Source organism: Mustelus asterias, chromosome 7 (assembly GCF_964213995.1).
Source record: "Mustelus asterias chromosome 7, sMusAst1.hap1.1, whole genome shotgun sequence".
Classification (NCBI taxonomy): domain Eukaryota; kingdom Metazoa; phylum Chordata; class Chondrichthyes; order Carcharhiniformes; family Triakidae; genus Mustelus; species Mustelus asterias.
The window spans coordinates 126,327,480-126,344,862 of NC_135807.1; the positions used below are offsets into that span (position 1 = coordinate 126,327,480).

General features: G+C 47.1%; 1 non-coding gene across 1 annotated transcript; it reads right to left on the reverse strand.

The window, feature by feature from the left end:
* Positions 1-14,442: 14,442 nt before the first annotated feature.
* On the reverse strand, positions 14,443-14,624 carry LOC144496197 (U2 spliceosomal RNA). Its single transcript, XR_013498385.1, has one exon. It is a non-coding gene; the product is annotated as a U2 spliceosomal RNA (small nuclear RNA).
* Positions 14,625-17,383: the final 2,759 nt, after the last annotated feature.

A 17,383-nucleotide genomic window follows, 5' to 3' on the forward strand; every position in this document is an offset into this window, starting at 1 on the left:
CCTGATAGCCTGCGATATGATTGCTAACGCTGTGATGTAGCTCTGGAGCTGAACGATATGGCCTCTCCTTTCTCGTTTGCCCAGTCAAAAAAGACTCTTTGTTCCCATCTCCAATAATATTTTGATGAACTAATGGAAGAAAGACATCCATTTTGTCTCGAGCTTTTCCCAACCGTCGGACATCTCGAAGTGCAGCCGATGGAGTCGTATCTGAAGGTTGATAGTTGACATTTTGTTCTGATTTACCCTTGGTGGATTGGGGCCGTACTTTTGCAGGGTTTTATTTCAGTTCAGTGACTGCACTGTCAGTGGACAGGTTGCAAGAACAACACCTAGATCCAGCTAAAAACAGCAGTCATTAAAGGGGCACAGTCATTTAGCTCAGTTGGCTGGGCGGCACGGTGGCACAGTAGTTTGTGATGGGGGGGGCGATGCCAACAGTGCAGGTTCAATTCCCGTACCGGCTGAGGCCTTCTCAACCTTGCTGTAATGTAGGAAATGGAAAGGTGATGGGGAGCCGGGATTTTCCAGTCCCACCCATGGCAGGAACTGTCGCGGGTGGGACAGAAGATTTAACAAGGCGGCCAAAAGGAAGTTTCGTTGTGTTCACTGACTCAACATCTTCCAAGGGCATTATCTTTTTAGGAATCCCATTGTACCATCAAAAAAACATTCCACAGTGTTATAGCCTGGCATGCACCAGAGGAGCGCAGTCCATGCAACTGTGCACCCTCAACATGGGGGAAGGAGAAGGAATTGGTTTGATTTGATGGTTATACATTAATGAGTCATGAACTAATCAAAAATGGGAGTGAACGGGTGTCAGCTATCGTTGGGCTGACTTGACTTTTACACTGTTTGGGTGGATCACCGCACCTTGCCCGTGCCAGCTGTTTACAGAGCCGGGCACTTATGGCACAGACGGCTGGTCAGAACTCCCACTGCCACTCCCAATCCTGCCAGGGGCTCATGGTGCTCAGTCCGAGTCCCAGGGGTATCACTCACAGATGAGGTGCATTTGGCGGTGAACATGACCTTTCTTTCCGGATATAAAATACACAGGCCAGAATTTTACCAGCACGCCCACCCGGGAATCGGGGCGGGCGAGGCTCACAGAATGGAATTCTCCGTTGGCCTCAGGTGGCATTTTGCCAGCCTCGCCCGAGCGAGGTCGTAAAATACCGGCCACAATTTTGCTTTGGCAAGCGATCCGGTTCTCGATCGCACATCGTAGGTTGTGGAATCTTGCTGTGCATAAAATTGCTGCTGATTTTTACCAGCATCCATTCAGTACCAGCAATAAATTTAGCATTAAGTCAGTAAAAGGAATATGATAACTATTTGATGTGTAATAAATGATTAACTGCATATCTAATTTTGATACAGAGAAAAACCTTTGTGTTGTTTTACGTGCATTGGTGGAATTTCTACAACAAGGAGAGAGGGACTCGGCAGTGAAGGGGTTAAGAATCCCTGCCATGGTAAACGGAGAGCATAGTGAGCTCCTATAAGTCTTCTGCTTTAGTTGTGTTGGCATCACAGGCTGATCTCCATTTCCCTTCAACTTTTCTGTGGCGTAATGTTGGCTCAACCAGGCATGACTGCTGACCTGGTGTCGCCCTGATAATTCTTAAATAATCGAGAGACGGGTCTTGAAGATTTCAGGTGATGGCAACTGCGGTTATTGCCTTTGGCAGCTTGTTCTACTGTGGGATTGTCTTTGGGAAGAAAGATTGTTGACACACTGCCTTGGAAACAAATTGTCTTACCTCCCTCAACGTTCTAATGGAAAGGCATGAACATCCGGAGGCTGCATGAGCAGCTCCAAGGTATTCCACACACCAATGCCAAATTCGCAGGGAAATCTCATGGTGATTATATGCTCAGGAAGTCCAAACTCTTGATCCATTCAGGGAAAAGTGCCAGGAATCCCGCTGGGATTCAGGAGCTATGACTTCGCTTTTGGATTCTGTGACTTTTTTTTCATTCGTGGGACTTGGGCATCACTGGCTGGGCCAGCATTTATTGCCCATCCCTAGTTGCCTGAGGGCAGCTGAGAGTCAACCACATTGCTGTGGCTCTGGAGTCACCTGTAGGCCAGACCGGGTAAGGACAGCAGATTTCCTTCCTTAAAAGACATTAGTGAACCAGATGGGCTTTTTCGACAATCGACAATGGTTTCATGGTCATCAGCAGATACTTAAATCCAGCTTTTTTAAATGAATTCAAATTCCATCATCTGCCATGGCGGAGGTTGAACCCGGGTCCCCAGAATATTAGCTGAGTTTCTGGATCAATAATCTAGCGATAATACCACTAGGCCATCGCCTCCTCAAGAATTGAATGAACAACGAACAAAGAACAAAGAACAGTACAGCACAGGAAACAGGCCCTTCGACCCTCCAAGCCTGTGCCGCTCCTTGGTCCAACTAGACCAATCGTTTGTATCCCTCCATTCCCAGGCTGAGGAATGCATTTGTGACTGAGCGGGCTTACAGAGTGATCTCCTGCGGTCTAGACTGGTTGTTTTTACTAACTGTGCTGACTGGGTGGGGACGCACAAAAGGCTTCAGACTGTCCCCTCATAGGAACATAGGAATTAGGAGCAGAAGTAGGCAATTCAGCCCATCGAACCTGCTCCCCCATTCAATCAGATCATGGCTGATCTCTCCCTGGTCTCAAATTCATCTCCCCACCTATTCCTCATATCCCTTTAACTTGCTTTTAATCAGAAATATATCCATTTCTTTCCTGAAACCATTCAACGATTCAGACTCCACCGTGCTATGGAGCAGCGAGTTCCACCAATTCACCACCCTCTGAGAGAAGTAGTTCCTCCTCATCTCAGTTTTAAATCTATCACCTCTCTACCTACACCTGTGGCTTCTTGTTCTAGATTGCCCCATAAGGGGAAACATTTGGTCTATATTTACTTTGTCAATCCCTCATGGCCACTATGAAGCAGGAGAACAGTGGACACCGGTAATCTGAAATAAGAAGAGATGACGGAGGTACTCTAGAGGTCTGGCAGTCTGTGTGGAGAGGGTCTCAGATATTTCTGGTCGACAGCCTTTCTGAAGAAACTAAGGAGTAGGTGAATGCTGAGAGACAATCATCTTTGAAACTATTTCATTGATGTTAAAATTGGGTCTTGGAATCCTACAGTGCAGAAGGAGACCATTCAGCCCATTGAGTTGGCACTGACCGCAATCCTACCCAGGCCCTATCCCCATAACCCAATGCATTTACCCTAGCTAATCCCCCTGACGCTAAGGGGCAATTTAGCATGGCCAATCTACCTAACCTGCACATCTTTGGACTGTGGGAGGAAACCGGAGCACCCGGAGGAAACCCGCGCAGACACGGGGAGAATGGGCACTCTCCACACACTCAGTGTCCCAAGCTGGGAATTGAACCCGGGTCCCTTGCACTGCGAGGCAGCAGTGCTAACCACTGTGCCACCCTGCCCGCCTGTCTTCAGCTGGATCAATCTGGATGGTGAGAGAGAGGGAGAGAGGTTTGAACAATTCTGCCATCATGGGAATAGGCGGTGTGCATGATCACATCACGTGGTAACTGCCAGTACAGGATTGCACACAGGTATGTGCCTCTGCGAGACGGTTCTGGCAGTGGTGGCATGGATCATTAGTGCCCACTGGTGGGGAAAACATGGCATGTGAGACATTGAGACCTCACAATGAGACCTGAGTGCCTATGCACCAATTTATTTTTCATTTATGGGATGCGGGCATCGCTGGCTGGGCCAGCATTTATTGCCCATCACTAACTGCCCTCCATTTCAGAGGGCAATTAAGAGTTAACCACATTGCTGTGGCTCTGGAGTGACATGTAGGCCAGACCGGGTAAGGACGATAGATTTCCTTCTTTAAAGGGACATTGGTGAGCCAGATGGGTTTTTTTCTGTCAGTCAACAATGGTTTCATGGTCATCAGTAGACTTCTAATTCCAAATTTTTATTGAACTCAAATATCACCATCTGCTGGTGATCTTGCCCAAGGTCTCTGGATTACTAATCCAGTGACTGTACCACTACACCACCACCTCCCCAAATGCCTGCCATCGGAATCTCTCCCTGTACAGGAAGTAGCTGAGAATGCACGACGGTTGCGCAGTGTGCTGCTTTACGAAGATATTGTTGCTAAGCAATGGTAGAATGTGCCATCACCTCTAAATCCCTCAGAGACGAATTCCCTATCTTGGTGAGGCTGTTAGATCAACCCCCTTGTGGAACATCTCCGCTCGATCTTCAAGCATGGCCCCGAGCTTTGTGTCGCTTGCCAACCAGCCACCCTTGCTTTTGAGCCCACATGTCCCGCCCCTGGCTGCTGCGATGTTCCGGTGAAGCCCAATACAAACTGGAGCAGCAGCATCTTATCTTCAGATTAGGCATTGTACAGCCTTCTGGACTCAGCACTGAGTTTAATAACCACACACCACGGACCCTGTCCTCCATTTTGAGTTTTGTTTTGCCAAGTGCCAGCCGGTATTTTTGCTTTCAGACTGGGCTGACCTTGATTCTGCTATTAACACCTCCTTTGGGCCTGAGCCTTGTTTCTGTACTGCGACCATTGCTACGCCCTTTGGTATTTTTGGTATTTAATCTCCCATGCCCTCCTAACCCATCGCTGACTTTCCATTTTCTTCCACCTGACCCTCCAGCAAAACAAAAGTCCCGAAGAAGACTCACATTGGACTCGAAACATTAACTCTGTTTCTCTCTCCACAGATGCTGCCAGACTTGCTGAGTTTATCCAACATTTTCTCTTTTTATTTGAAGTCAGATCCTATGTTGACCGTGATAGAGAGAGAGAGACAAAAGCACTGAGATTTCACATATTGCTTACACATGCTTTTGGTCGAGGAATCTAAAATAGGGAGTGCAAAATTTAAAAAAACTGGCTAGAGGAACAAAGGGTGGAATTTTCCAGCCCTGCCGTCCTCGAGACTGAAAATTCCTGCCCGAGGTCAATGGACCTTGAATTGGTCCGTCAAATTTTCCGTCCCCCTGCAACGATTCCCACAATGGATCGAACTGGAAAATTTACCCCAAGGAGCTTAAACTTTCAAATCGATATCAGAATATCATTATCCATGCAGGAATCTCTTCATAGTCCAATTTGTGGCAAGTGATATAGGATATTTAAAAGGATTACAGACATGGCCTCCTTCTGCACTGCAGGGATTCTGTTCTATGATAGAGCTTCCTTCAGGGAACCAATGAAAATGACGTTAATCAAGGTTAGCGGGAGCCTTGATTTGAACATAGGGCTCAGCATAGCCTATTTGGGCCAAATGGCCTGGCTCTGTGCTGTATGCCCTATCTAACTGAATGTAATTAACCCACTAATCAATTGTTACTGGATATCCAATGCACCTCGAAATCAGCACTATGTTGAAGCAGCCCCTAAGTTTATATATTTCTGCTTAAAACCTCGAAGGGGAAAATAAGATGCTGACATAAAGGTCATTGGGACGCCAAAATTCATGTAATAATTCAAACAAAAGGAATAACTGAGTCATGCATTTTAAAGATGATTTCTTGTTAAAATGAGGCTGATTATAAAATTCATAGCTCAAAAATTAATCTACCACTGCTTTGAGATAATTTAAACTGGAGGTTGCAAAAAAAAGATTTCACACAGCAGGGCGATAGCGGAATGTTTAAATGTGTTATAAATCTATTAAATGATGGGCTAAGGGGGTGTACTGACATGGTGTCTAGACAAGCTGAATGGAGAATCCATTCCATGAATAACAATTACCCGGCTTCTGACCAGAGACCGCTAAACTTAATTATTCCGAAAGATTAGTTGTCCATCAAAGAAACTGTGCAAAGGTTAATGTCATTATTATTACGTCAGCTAACCTTGAATCTCTCACGTATGAACTTTGTAAGCTGCACCTATCTGGGGAAGTGTTGACTTGGTGCAGTGTTTGAAATGCAGCCAGTCAGTGACACCTGTCTGAAGGTTAGACGGGGCTAATGTCAAGTTCTTCTGCCAAGAGCACGGAATCAGCAAATGTTATTGAAACAAGATCCGTGTCGGGATAACATCACAACAATCGGACAGGTGGCTCAATACAGATGCGATTTAATCCCAGCGACAGCCCTTTTCGCAATATCTGAAAAACAACCCCAAATCGAACCACTCCCCCAGCCTCTTAGTCAGCAGGGATAAGGCCTCCTCAACCAAGAATTGAGTCTGAATAATCAACTTGTCGGATTCAGATTCAGATTGTCTCAAGCCGGCCTTCACTGGGTCTCAGATAGAATCATAGAATCCCTACAGTGCAGAAGGAGCCCATCAAGTCTACACCAACCACAATCCCACCCCCGGTCCTATTCCCGTAACACCACACATTTACCCTGCTAATCCCCCTCACACTAAGGGGCAATCCAGCATGGCCAATCCACCTAAACCGCATATCTTTGGGCTGTGGGAGGAAACCAGAGCACCTGGAGGAAACCCCTCCCCCCACCCCCCCCCCCCCCCACCCAACCCCCCCGCACCCCCCGCCCCAGTTTAGAGTCTGAATTTTAAGAATGCATGAAGCACATCAAACGTTCCTGCAGGCATTATTTATTACACAGGATTACATGGAATGCAAACACAGAATCATGCCATTCAGCCCCACAGTTCTGTGCTACACTTAGTGCTGTACATGAGGCTTCTCCTATCCCTCTTCATCTAACCCTGCCAGCATATTCCCTTTCCTTTCTCCCTCATGTACTTAGAATCATAGAATAGAATCCCTACAGTGGAGAAAAAGGCCATTCGGCCTATTGAGCCTGCACTGACAAAAATCCCACCTCGCCCCTATCCCCATATTTATCCTGTTAATCTCCCTAACGTACACATCTTGGGGCATTGAGGAGCAATTTTGCATGACCAATCATCTTTGGACTGTGGAAGGAAACCAGAGCACCCAGGAGGAAATGCACATAGACTCGGGGAGAATTTGCAAACTCCACACAGATCGTGACCTGAGGGCGGAATTGAACCTGGGTCCCTGGCGCTGTGAGGCAGCAGTGCTAACTGCTGTGCCACCGTGCCGCTTACCCAATTTCCCACAAAAGCACCTTGACCATTGCCCTGGTTAATACAGCATTGTTTCAAACTGGGATTTCATGTGTAAGGGAATTTATTATTTGAGACCACTGGGACTCACTTCAATAGGGTGTACAAAATTGTGAGGCACATAGAGAGGGTATATAGGATGGGACTTTTCCCCTCAGCAGGGGGGTTCAATAACCAGGGGGCATAGGTGTAAGATAAGGGGCAGGAGATTTAGAGGGGATTTAAGGAAAAACTTTTTCATCCAGAGGGTGGTGGGAATCTGGAACTTACGGGCCTGAAAGGGTGGTGGAGGCAGGAACCCTCACAACATTTAGAAACATAAAATCCCTACAGTGCAGAAGGAGGCCATTCGGCCCATCGGACCTGCACCAACAACAATCCCACCTAGGCCTCATCCCCGTAATCCCACATATTTACCCTGCTAATCCCTCGAACCTACACATCCTGGGACACTAAGGGGCAATTTAGCATGGCAAAAGCACCTGACCCTGCACATCTTTGGACAGTGGGAGGAAACCCATGCAGATGCTGGGAGAGCATGCAAACTCCACACAGACAGTGACCCAAGCTGGGAATCAAACCCAGGTCCATGGAGCTGTGAGGCAGCTGTGCTAACCATTGTCCCACTGTACCGCCCTTTAAGTAAAGTCGCCATAGTCCCATAGGCTGCTCTCCCCTTTGAGGAGGGTAACCACACCTCAGGCAAGGGGCAAGGTTGAGAAGGCATGAATAACTTCAGCTGGTATGGGAATTGAACCCACGCTGTTGGCATCACTCTGCATCATGAACCAGCTATCCAGCCAACTGAGTGAACCGACTCCCCATTTAAGAAGCATTTAGATGAACACTTGAAACGCCTCAGCACATAAGGCTATAGACCAAGTGCTGGAAAAAGAGATTAGAATAGATAGGTGCTTGATGGCTGGCCCAGGCATGATGGGCTGAAGGGCCTTTTTTTGTGCTGTATAATTCTATGGCCGGAACCTTACCATCGTTCACACTGGTGGCAATTTCCCATCCTGTCGCAGTGAACAGAGATTTGGTTGGCTGCCAAATTCTCCAACTTCGCTGCTGCAAGACTGTGGGGTGAACGGCCGGTAAGATCATGCCCGAGGACTCTATGAGGGAACTTGGATTGTATTGATAAGGTGAATTTTAAGGAGTCCAGCCAGATGGGAACAGCATGTGGGGATGGGTTAAACTTGTCGAGTGAATTTATAGAATAGAATCAAAGAATGACTACTGCAAAGACGGAGACCTTTCGGCCCATCAAACCTGTGCCTGTTCTATGCAACAGAAATTTAGCTCATCCTGCTCCCACTGTCCTTTTCCCCTAATGTTGCAACGTCCTCCTCCTCCAGGTGCTTATCCAATTCCCTTCAAAAGCCTTGATTGAATCTGCTGCATCACACTCTCAGGCAGCTGTCCAGATTGTAACTATCTGCTGCGTAAAAAAGCTTTTCCTCATACCACAATAGGTTCAAATCCCATCACGGCAGCCGGTGGATTGTAAATTCACATAATGAAATCTGCAGTGGAAAGCTAGTCTCAGTAATAGCAAACATGACAACTATCGTTGACTGCCTCATCTGGTTCGCTAATGTACTTCAGGGAAGGAAATCTGCCATCCTTACTTGGTCTGGCCTACACGTGACTCCAGACCCACGGAAATGTAGTTGACTCTAAATTTCCCCCTGAAACGGCCTGGCAAGTCACAATTAGGGAAGGGCAACAAATGCTGGCCTTGCTGCCCCGTAAAAGAATGAAGGAAAAAAATAAAATCCTTAAATTGGTGTCCTCCGATTCTTGACATTTCCATCAACGGGAACGGTTTCTCTCTGTCGAGACGCCTCAAAATTTTGAAAACCTCCAACAAATCTCTACTCAAACTCCTCTTCACTCAGGAGAACAACACCAGCATAGTGGCCTGGATGGTCCACTTGGCCAAGAAGTCCACTGTTACAGTGACCCAAGCCGGGATAATAACCATTAATAACTATTATAACATTGTTGTCCAATGATGCCACTCGGACATTAACACCAATGTAACCTATGTCATTTGAGAGAGGCAGATGCTCAGCAAGACCCTTGGTGTCCTCGTGCTTCAGGCTCTGAAAGTAAATGCGTAGATAGAACAAGCAGTAAAGAAGGCAAATGGTAGGTTTTTAAAAATTCATTCATGGGACATGGGCATCACTGGCTAGGCCAGCATTTATTGCCCATCCTTAGTTGCCCTTGAGAAGGTGGTGGTGAGCTGCCTTCTCGAATCGCTGCAGTCCATGTGCTGTGGGTTGACCCACAATGCCGTTAGGGAGGGAATTCTAGGATTTTGACCCAGCGACTGCGAAGGAACGGTGATATATTTCCAAGTCAGGACAGTGAGTAGCTTGGAGGGGAACTTGCAGGTGGTGGTGTTTCCATGTATCTGCTGCCGTTGTCCTTCTAGATGGAAGTGGTCGTGGGTTTGGAAGGTGCTGTCTAAGGATTTTTGGTGAATTGCTGCAAGTGGATCTTGTAGATAGTACACACTGCTGCTACTGAGCGTCGGTGGTGGAGGGATTGAATGTTTGTAGATGTGGTGCCAATCAAGCGGGCTACTTTGTCCTGGATAGTGTCAAGCTTCTTGAGTGTAGTTGGAGTTGCACCCATCCAGGCAAGTGGGGAGTATTCCATCACATACTTGACTTGTTGGCCTTCATTGCTAGAGGGTTTGAGTATAGGAATAGAAATGTTTTACGGCAATTGTATAGGGCGTTGGTGAGGCCACACCTGGGATACTTGTGCAGTTTTGATGTCCTTATCTGAGGAAGGATGTCCTTCCTATAGAGGGAGTACGGCGAAGGTTTACCAGGCTGATTCTTGGGATGGCAAGTCTGTCATATGAGGAGAGACTAAGTTGGTTCGGATTATAGTCATTGGAGTTTAGAAGAGTGAGAGGGAATCTCATAAAAGCTTATAAGATTCTAAAAGGATTAGACAGGGTAGATTCGGAAAGAATGTTCCCATTGGTGGGGGAGTCCAGAACTAGGCGTTATAGTTTGAGGATAAGGGGTAAACCTTTTAGAACTGAGGTGAGGAGAAGTTTCTTCACCCAGAGAGTGGTGAATGTGTGGAATTCACCACCACACAATGTCGTTGAGGCCAAAACATGTGATTTGAAGAAGAAATTAGATATAACTCTTGAGGCTAAAGGGATCAAGGGATATGGGGGTAGGGGGGATCAGGTTATTGAATTTGATGATCAGCCATGATCAAAATGAAGGATGGAGCTGGCTCGAAGGGCCGAATGGCCTACTCCTGCTTCTAGTTTCTATGTATATAAAAGTGTGTGAATGACAAACAGTCCTGCAGCCGCCAGTCAGAACGGATTGCAAGCATAGGTCAGGAAAGATCTAGGTAAAGGAATTAAATGTCAGGTTTCTGTGTGGACTGGGATGAGTGAGATTGCCAGGCTACAGGGGGACAAGTTCAGATCAAGGTGACTGAAGGGTGGGGGAGGGGGGATGGGGCGGGGTGCAGGGTGCGGGGGGGTTGCCGCTGTGAGAGAGGAAGGCCAGGGTGAGAGGGCAATTTCGAGGCTGGGAAGATGGGATGGAGTCCAATGGCAAAGGGATTTAGAGATAGGAATGAGCTATGAGTGTCTCTGTCAGGACGTGATGATGATGGGTGAACAGGACAGGTGACAAGCCTGTCATTTGGGGTTCAAATTGGAATCCAAAATCCAACTCTGATCTTTTAAATGAACAGGAATCTTTAATGCCACAAAGGCCAGACTCTCCGATATCCAACAGACCATTTAATAAATACCATCTGAACAAAACAGGAGGGGGAAAAGAAACAGAAGCTAATTAGACCATCTGATACTGATCATTAAACCCCAACAGTGCAGACGGAGGCCATTTGGTCCATCGAGTCCACACTGACTTTCCGAGAGCATCCCATCCTATCCCTGTAACCCTGGGTTACAGGGATGGCGTATGCCATGGCATACTTACCATGGCCAATCCACCTAACCTGCAAATCTTTGGACTGTGGGAGGAAACAGAGCATCCGGAGGAAACCCACGCAGACATGGGGTGAACGTGCAAACGCCACACAGTCAGTGACCCAAGGCTGGAATTGAACATGGGTCCCTGGCGCTGTAAGGCAGCAGCGCTAACCATCATGCCACCATCGTGACCAATTAACCAGGTCGAATCCAGTTACTTTAATTCTTTATTTAACATTTTGTTTTTCAATACACTTGTTTCTTTTCAAAAGCAAGTTAACCAAAATTACACGCATGGGACACAGCCTTCAAATAGACACTGGAAAATACTCCAGAGAAAAGCAGAATGGATACAGCTTTGGCACACAGGGGTTCCAAGTCCTGGTGTAAATTTTGAATGGTTCCGGGTTCACACTAAACTAGTTCAGCTGCATGCTCATTGATGCTGTCTGACCTGCTTTGGTTTCCAGAATCAACAAGTTTCTGCCTCTAGTTTACAAGATCGAACTTGCTCTCGTGTGAAAAGAATATCCAGGTTCCAATATTTCCAGGAAGGGCTGAGTGGGGGGAGCTGAGCTTGCGGGCAGGAATCCGGGAGATGCTAGGAACACGAGAGGCTTGCTGGATATCACAGTAGAACCTTATCAAAAATATTTCTTTTTTTTTGCAATGATGCACGTCACAAACTTCACTCGAAAGACAAGGGGTATTTATTAATAAGAAAATCTGGCAGCCCACCTGATTAGCCTAGCTCGCTACGCTTCTTCTGCCGAAGAGAGGTTGCCACCTCCTGGGATAATTACCCACTCTCAGTCCCAACTGGTCCCCCAAGCCAGGTGACCCTCTTCTGCCATGTTGTCCTGAAGGGGACAATCACCACATCCCTCCCCCTTTAAAACTCCTTTGTACAATTTTCAGTTAGTCAATCCTAAATTCCAACTAAACATCATATACATGAGTTGTACGATTATAAATTGAGGGGATGATCTTACCGGCTTGTCATGCGGGTACGTGCACTGGGAGATCAAGGCGCATGCGCAATAGCGCAGTTGAGCAGTCTGCAGCTGGCTTGCTGGTGTGAACAGACTCCCCCTACAAGCGAGAATCACATTTGAGATCATTTTTTTCCGAAGTGGCATAAGATAGCATACGGGAGCTCGCCCAAAAAATGGTGCAATTCTCTTCTGTTTTCACGTTTGTTCAGCGCTTGGAGTGTTTTTGGTAAGATCGCCCCCGAGTCTCTGAGGGGTTTTACGTTTCTTGTAGATGATTGTGTAGCCTGAGATGCTGCCTCAGGAGTTACATTAACAGGAACTGCAAAAAATAGGCACCCCTCCTGGTACAGGCCATCCGTTCCTACTTGCTTTCATGGAGACATCAGCTATATTTATAACAGGTCAATCAGGTAACTTCGGCGCTTGCAGGTTTGAAAGCATTTCTTGATGGCAACACTAGCTGCTGGGACATCTCTCTACTCTTGCGGCACTTAAGAAAAAAATGATCCCAAATGTGATTCTCGCTACTCGCGGGAGTGGGCAGAGTCTATTCACGCCGGCAAGCTGGCTGCAGGCTGCTGGAGGGTGCTATTGCGCATGCGCCCCGATTTCCCAGTGCACTTACCAGCGTGACAAGCCAGTAATATCACCCCCTCAATTTATAATTGTACATCTCATATGTATAATATTTAGTTGGAATTTAGGATTGAGTAACTTAGTTACTGCAGATTGTACAAAGGAGTTAAAGGGGGAGGGAAGTGGTGATAGTTTATGAATGAAAGGGGGAGGAATGTGGTGATTGTCCCTTTAAGGGCAACACAGCAGAAAAGGGTCACCTGGCTTGGGGGGAACCAATTGGGACTGAAAGTGGGCAATCACCCCAGGAGGTGCAGTCCTCTCTTAGGCAGAAGACAAGCATGGAGTTCGGGTAACCAGGTGGGCTGCTGGCCTCTGTATAGATTTTCTTACCCACAAATGCCTTTTGCGTTTCGAATGAATTCTGCGAATGTGCATCATTACATTTTTCCCCTGATTAGAGAGGCAAACTGGCTGCCGACCCCCAAAAGGAAGAAATCAGTTTGGACCAGTCCTCCTATTTCCCAGTTTATACTCTTTATTTTCACCGGGTGCGAAAGGCCTGCAATGGAAGGCCGCAGCCCGGTCGTTCTCTGGCAACTGGGAGAGGTCAAGGCCTCTAGGGGCGCAGGAAGTGTCTCGTGACCCAGCAGCAAGATCGGGGCATAGTGGTCAGCAGACCTTAGGGAAGCGGGGGAGTGAGGGATGGGTCAATTAATGTAGAACATTTCCTGTGAGGTATCAGTGAAACACATCTGCTGCTCCTGGCCCACTTACCCGCGGGATCCGGCAGCTGCCACTTCTCCCTGCTCCGGAGTCTTTGGTAAATCTGGCTAACCAGCCTCAAATCTAAATAGCTTCTGAAATCTGAGGAACGGGGCTGGGTTAACTAACCCTTGACCCTCTTCTCTGAAGCTCAAACTCTTCAAGCACGAGATTGTGGTTCAGGTGAAAGTGGGCACATTCGCAGTGGTTTGGGTTTCAGTTTCATAGATTTGATGACTTCATCCTCCAAATCCTCCCCCCCCCCCTCCCCCTCGCTCCCCCCACAATCCCGACCCTCCCTCGCCCTTCGTGAGTTGATTAAAATCCTCCACCCCTTTAAAATACCTAGAGGAACAGTTCATGCAGATATAAATGTGGGCGGCACGGTGGCACCCAACAGCTGGCGTTGCCATCAAGAAATGTTTTCGAACCTGCTGCCTCACAGCGCCAGGGACCCAGGTTCAATCCCAGACTCGGGTCACTATCTGTGTGGAGTTTGCGCATTCACCCCGTGTCCGCGTGGGTTACCTCCGGGTGCTCCAGTTTCCTCCCACAGTCTCAAGATGTGCAGGTTAGGACTGGTCATGCTAAATTGCCCCTTAGTGTCCCATTGATCTGTAGGTTAGGGGAGTGAGTGGAGTAAATCCGAGGGGTTACGGGGATGGAGCCTGCGTAAGATGCTCTGTTGAAGAGTCGGATAGGCTGAATGGCCTCTTCCTGCCTTGAGAGATTCTATTCTATGAAATGGTCAACTTAACTTGACGTGATCACAGAATTCTAGGACATAGGCAGGAAAGCAACAAAGCAGTTCAAATATGGAGGGTTTTTCCTCACTGCTTGGTTTAATAATGTGTTTGACAGACTCTGAATGGAAGCAATTAATGGTTTAAAAAAAAATTCCAGTTCAATCAAATCAAGTCCAATTCAGAGTCTCAGCAAGTTGAGACATTCCCGATCCAAGCTGACAAGACAGGGCCTCCACTCCTGTCTTGTGCCTGATCTACATGAGCCAAGCTGATTGGAGTAGGTGCAAGTCCTCCTCCTCCAAGGCTTGATCTCATTTGCATCTTAGCCAAAAGGCCGAGATGCAGCTTTTAAAAATTGCTTCAAATGAAGCTTAAATGTAACCTAATGACCTCAACCAAGTGCAGCATCCTATCCATACTACACTTGATCTTAGCCAAAAGGCCGAGAAGCGACTTAATGCCTAAGTAAACCAGAGGGGTTGGGAGGGGAGGGGGGTAGATAATGTGCTGGAGAAGGCAGAGATGTTCGCACAATAAGGAGAATATGATGGCTCTTGAACAGCTGAGAAGTCTTAAGCCCAGGGAAGCAACTGACCGAGGATTGATGACTAGGGTGGAAGGTTTGACTTTGATGTTTTATTTGATTCCTGGCTGGTGAAGAGGGAGTCGGGCAGCGACTATGCAGAGTCTATCTGCGAGCTAGCGAGGGTAAAATCCATGAAGGAATCGATGGGCTTGCTGGGACGAATAGCTTTGTTTTTGCTCCTCCCATGCATGTTATGTAATCCGTATGTCCTAATTACGCTGTCTCAAATTTAAGTAAACCTGTATGAAGCCAGAGCAGAATTAAAATGTTCAGGCTGAACTGCGTTGAGCAATTTGTGGTTGATTCTTAATGCTCATTTGTTTCCCGAATTTGCATGACTGTCAGTTCAAGCTGTTCTTTTCCTACAGGTTTTCTTATCTGATTATAGATTCTCCACCAGGAAGTAACAGTGGGAGTGTTTCACTTGTTCATTGTGTAACTTGCTCGATCTGGGATCCAATTTCTGGCAGGTTAATGCGGAAGAGAGTATGAATGCTGGCAGCTATGGCTGCTCTCTTGCAGTGGTTAGTGTCTTGCAGTTTCTTATGGTCATACACAGCTAGGCAGCTGATTGTACTGCGGCTGTGGGTGTAAAATGATCAGCAATTGGTCCTGAACATACTTGCAGGCAACATGGCTATTTCCTTCAGCCAGTTGTGTGAAATGATAGGGACTGAGACTCATCAGTAAGACCAGATCAGAAAGACCTTTCACATCTAAATGTGTCAGAATCATTTGGTAGAATGCCTCATTGTCCTAGCTTTCACAGCTTGGCAGGACTCCTGCTCTGACCCAGACTGCAAGAAACTCTAAAGGGTTGTGGACGTAGCCCAGTCCATCACGCAAACCAGCCTCCCATCTATTGACTCCGTCTACACTTCCTGCTGTCTCGGGAAAGTAGCCAGCATAATCCAGGGCTCCATGCACCCCGGACATACTCTCTTCCACCTATTTCCGTCGGGAAAAATATACAAAAGTTTGAGGTCACGTACCAACCGACTCAAGAACAGCTTCTTCCCTGCTGCCATTAGACTTTTGAATGGTCCTATCACATATTAAGTTGCTCTTTCTCCACACCCTATCGGCAACTGCAACACTCTATCTGCACCTTCTCCTTTCCTTCTCCCCTATGTACTCTATGAACGATATGCTTTGTCTGTATGGCGTGCAAGAAACAATACTCTTCACTATATCCCAAAACATGTGGCAATAATCAATCAAATCAAATCAATTCAAGCACCAAGGGGGATGGTGGTAAGGAAGGCCCGACCCACTCCACACGCTTCCCTTAAGGTAACCCTGGTGGGCAAGAGACTGTTGTCCACCTCCATCCGAAATGTGCCTTTGCAAAGAAGAGTTGGAGACCTGTTGTTTTTGTTGAGGTTCGTCCCTAGGAGCTCCTTGATGCGGGTCTCTGTGCTCTATGGGCTGTTCCCAGGCACGCACTCCGAGACAAACATCAGCTGGAAGATCATCAACTCGGTGAAAGACGCTCTTTGGTTTGCCCGAAACGTGCTGCTCCTCTAGCTCAAAGGATTGCCCTCGACCGTTCATTGCAGACTGGCACACCCCAATGTCCAGGACTAAATGCTGAGGGACGCACTCAAGATTGGGACAGACACTGCAAAAATGCAATGGAAGAAAGGTCACTATCTGAGGCCATTCAGCCAAGGTAGACCAAGGGGCTGGAAACGGTAGAAATCCTCAACTTCTATGCCTGGCATGGTTTGTACATCAAAAGCATCAAAATTATATTGAGGCAGCTCAGTGCGGAACATGCTGTATGGAGAAAAGTTGAACTTCATCGCACTTTCTGTAATTTTCAGATCAAAATGTTTAGCAAGGCACTTTTACAAATTTATGAATTAAGTATAAAGTAAAGTCTCACGGTCGGGAACTTGTGCTGGTGGATGAAATGAGGACAACAGCCACAAAAGCTCAATGTGGAAAGGTTAATGTCCTCGCACTGGAGTACACACAGTGGTGTGGAGATGCCGGCGTTGGACTGGGGTAAACACAGTAAGAAGTCTCACAACACCAGGTTAAAGTCCAACAGGTTTATTTGGTAGCACAAGCCACTAGCTTTCGGAGCCACTAGCTCCGAAAGCTAGTGGCTTGTGCTACCAAATAAACCTGCTGGACTTTAACCTGGTGTTGTGAGACTTCTTACTGCACACTCAGTGGCACAGTGGTTAGCACTGCTGTCTCACAATGCCAGGGACCCAGGTTCAATTCCGACCTCGGGTCACTGTCTGTGTGGAGTTTGCACATTCTCCCCGTGTCTACGTGGGTTTCCTCCGGGTGCTCCAGTTTCTTCCCACAGTCCAAAGATGTGTGGGTTAGGATGATTGGCCGTGCTAAATTGCCCCTTAGTGTCAGGGGATTAGAAGGATAAATACGTGGGGTTACAGGGATAGGACCTGGGTGGGATTGTGGGTGGTGTAGATTTGATGGGCCGAATGGCCTTCTTCTGCACTGTCAGGATTCTATAATTCTATGAATACATGGAGGGTCTGAAAACTGTGTCAAACAGCTGCATGTTTGACATGTAATATACACAGTTAATATCACTGAGGTGCCTCACCTGCAGAGTACCACATATGGTAGCGAAAGGGATTGAATTCCAT